This window comes from Lolium rigidum, chromosome 3 (genome assembly GCF_022539505.1).
Source record: "Lolium rigidum isolate FL_2022 chromosome 3, APGP_CSIRO_Lrig_0.1, whole genome shotgun sequence".
Lineage (NCBI taxonomy): Eukaryota > Viridiplantae > Streptophyta > Magnoliopsida > Poales > Poaceae > Lolium > Lolium rigidum.
The window spans coordinates 106,238,049-106,242,012 of NC_061510.1; the positions used below are offsets into that span (position 1 = coordinate 106,238,049).

The 3,964-nt window shown below is 53.4% G+C and overlaps 1 pseudogene; it reads left to right on the top strand.

The window, feature by feature from the left end:
• Window positions 1–611: 611 nt before the first annotated feature.
• LOC124695302 lies at window positions 612–3,071 on the top strand (annotated as a pseudogene).
• The last annotated feature ends 893 nt before the right edge of the window (window positions 3,072–3,964 follow it).

Sequence of the window (3,964 nt, forward strand, 5' to 3'; positions counted from 1 at the left end):
CCCCAGGGTGCCCTCCCCACCTGGTGGCGTGGCCAGGGGTGGGCTCGCGCCCCCCTATGGTGTGGGGGCCCCTTGGCCCCCCTCTGGCCCTTCTCTGGCTCTCTGGGTCCATCTCGGCAAAATATTGACTCCTGTATTCCTGGGATCCAATTCCAAGAATATTTCCTGTGTAGAATTTCTGAAACCAAAAACAGCAGAAAACAGGAACTGGCGCTTCGGCATCTTGTTAATAGGTTAGTCCCGGAAAATGCATAAAATGATATAAAGTGTGAATAAAACATGTAGGTATTGTCATAAAACTAGCATGGAACATAAGAAATTATAGATACGTTGGAGACGTATCACCGTGGCTCCGGACGGGCCAGAGTCGCCTGCCGAGCAGGCCACAAACACGCCAGACACCATAGCACCGAAGGAGCCCACCGCCACGGTGTCCCGGAAGTAGGGCGCGGTGCTGCCGCCGAGAGACAGGGACAACACGCCCATCCCGTCGTCCACGGCGGCGTCGATGCCCGCAAGGATGTCAGAGCCGAGACACCCCTCCGGCCAGCACACCTTGTAGGCCCCGCTAGCCGCAGTGGTCGCTGGCCGTGTGCGTCCCATGCCCGTCCATGTCTCGCGCCGACCGCCTCCCGGCACCCATTCTCCTGCGGGCGGTGTTCAAGACGCGGAAGCCCCGCGAGAAGCTCTGTGCGCCCACCAGCTTCCTCCCGCACGAGCTCGGTGGGAAGTCTACACCAGGCTCGCACGCCCTCTTCCAATGCGCGGGCGGTGGCGGGAGGTCGGGTGGACGGGCGGGTGGTGGAGATGAGAGCAGGCAGGTACCGAGACTAGAGGCAATTTGAGTTCCCAGTCTGAGTCCATCAGCACACGATCCAGTTTCTCGTAATTCTCTCTGGGACACTGTTTGCCCAGGTAAACTGTCTCCCAACCATTGAAACCTCCCTTAAATCCAAATTTTCAATGACAACATTAAATAAAAGGGCCACTGTGTGTCAAATCTTCCTCTGCTCTTCTCTTGAGGGTATCTAGGCATATTAAAATCCCTAAAAGCCTGGAAGGACCGAAAGATACAACACATGCTAAGCAAGTGTGCCAACGTCTCCTACGGTGTCTTCATGTGCCTCTAGTGTTTCGGCAAGCACCCGGGGCTCGGCATCCACATCAGCTTCGTCCGCTCCATCACCATGGACTCCTGGACCGAGCCGCAGCTCCGCAAGATGGAGGCCGGGGGCAACGACCAACTCAACTCCTTCCTCGCCGCTAGGGGCGTGCCCAATTAGACGCCACACATCCCCAAGTACAACTCTAACACCGCCGCCTACCGCGACCGTGTCTTCGCCCTCGCCGAGGGCCGGTCGTGGACCGACCCGCTCGTCGTTAGGGATACGCCCGGATCTGGCGCGCCCGCGCCCGCCAAGAAGCCACCCCTTCCTGCTAGCGAAGAAGGAGGCGGCGGTGGGTGGGACGACTGGGACGACGGTGTCCGCTCGGACATGAGGCGAAACCAGTCGGTAGGCTCGTTCGGTAACGGCAGATCCGACTCAAGGAGGCATCCCACCAGGTCCAGGTCCACCTAGGACATGTACATCAAGCAGGAGTTGGAGGCGTCCGCGGCTAGAAAGGAGGATTTCTTTGCTAGGGGGATGTCGGAAAATGAGTCTAAGCCTCAGGGGATCCCTCCATCCTAGGGCGGCAAGTACGTCGGCTTTGGATCCACTCTGCCGCCCTCGACCGATAGGAACAACGGGGCTGCGCAGGGCGGCGATGTCATGCATGTCGTCTCCCAGGTAAAAAATCATCATCTATGCTATCTACGATAGTCTTTTCCTTTTTTGGTTGTGTGCATCCGTACTACCATTAGGGTATTGCGTTGTTGCAGAGGATGTCTGTAATTGGTATTTATCGATATTAATATATTCCTTTTATTGAAAAAAACCATAGTCTCCTGGTTGCGATCAAACAGATGTGCAAACAGTTCCCAATAGTTGCAATAGTAGCAGGTTCCTTCGCAGCCGCAGGGTGTCGCTCTGGTTGTGCCTGTGCAGTCAGTTATGGCTCCCGTGGATACAGTTGTCAAAAATTGCTGGCAAGGGTAAGAAGGTTTGGTGTTGGAAGTGCTTCGGGGATTCTCACGCTTCTAAGGATTGTAAGGTGTAACACTATTGCTACATTTGTGACAAGCTTGCACATCCGACTCAGCGATGCCCTGTACTACGAGCTCCCAGACCTTCTGCTCTCGTTTTCGTAACAAGCTTGCTCGAGATCTACTTTACCTCGCTGTCTGATTCCGTGGTCCATGATGAGTTGGTTCCTACTCAGTCTCCGATTGCAAGGGTGGTGATTTCTAGAGATGCGGTGCCTATGGATGTTGTTGCTAAGCAGGTGGCGAGGCGATGCTCTGATTGTCCCAGCTAGAAGTGGGAATCCTTGCCAAATGGGGAGAAGAAGTTTCTGATTAGCCTCTCTTCCTTTCAGGACTTGGGCAGGGTAAACGGATTTCAAGTTAGGGTTCTGTCTTTTAATTCTTTTGCTATTTCCAAGTGGTTGTCGGCCAAGGTGCCTCATAAGTTCGAGCTTCAGAAGCTTTGGCTCCATGTTGAGGGTTCCCCACATAGTGTGCGCCACTTCTTGGGGGTGTGGGCTGTTGGATCGCTGGTGGACAAGAAAGTGGATGTCGACCTTATTAGCCTTAGGCGCAGGGGGTTGTTCGCATTCAGGTTGCCATGGTGGATTCCAAGGTTTTGGAGAAGCTGGCTGATGATTCGAATGTTTTTGTTAAGTCTGATGTGCTTGTCAAGTTCAAGGGTTTCGAGTTTCAGTTTCGACGGGAACCCGATGATTTTGTGATTGATGCTGACTTCATCCCGCTTGTTTGGGTAAAGAAGTATGATTGCGGAGAAGGGCAATGGCAATGGTGATGATGCTACTGCTGATGATGATCCCATGGATATTTCTGACACCAGGACGGGACCATCGGAGGCCATCAAAGCACAGGTTCAGCTCGGGGGTTCCGGTACTGGGGGTTCTGGAAGAACGCGGACAACCACCTATGCGGTTACCCCTTTTAATTCCAATCCGCAAACTCCTCTTGAGGTGGTTGTTGCTAAACTGCGTGAGATTAGTCCCGGACTTGAGAGACAGTCACCTACTACGCCTCGGGCTATTGTTTTTGCCGAGGGGCTTTAGAAGGCATTGTCTTTGGTCACTCCGCAGAGTCGGCCGGGTTCCTCGTCGATCTCGGGGTCATCGAGTTTGGACAAGATGGCTAGGGGCGGGTGCACACAGTTGAGCGCCTGACTCACTCCGCATCGTGCCGTGGTTTGGATTCTCCGTCTCATTGTGCCTCTTCTTCATCGACACCGATGTCCAACGGGGCATTGCTCATGCTTCGGGCTCATCCACCGAGTGCCGGAGTACAGGCTGGCCGCGACGTGGTGGACGACGGCGTGAAGGCTGCACGCCCGGGGATGCAACTGCCATGGACTACTGATACGTCCAATTTGCATCACTATTTATCATAATCTACTGTTATTCATTGATATATTTCATATTTAGAGGTAATACTTATGTTATTCCATATATTTTTGCATGGTTGATGATTATTGGAGAATTAACCACCGGAGCTAGGAATCTGCTGGAAAAAGGACTGTCAAGGCAGCATATTTCTGAATACCAACAATTCCCAACAAAGATATAGAAAATCATATTTTCCAGATGACGGAGAAAGCCAGGGGGGGAGACCGAGATGGGCCAGGGGGTTCCAAACCACCCCTAGGCGCGAGCCCACCTTAGGCCGTGCCTAGGCATGGTGTGGCCGCCCTGTCCCATTTCTGGCGATGCCCCCTCATGTATTTCAACCCCTTGGGAAACTGATGACCCACAAGTATAGGGGATCGCAACAGTCTTCGAGGGAAGTATTACCCAATTTATTGATTCGACACAAGGGGAGACAAAGAATACT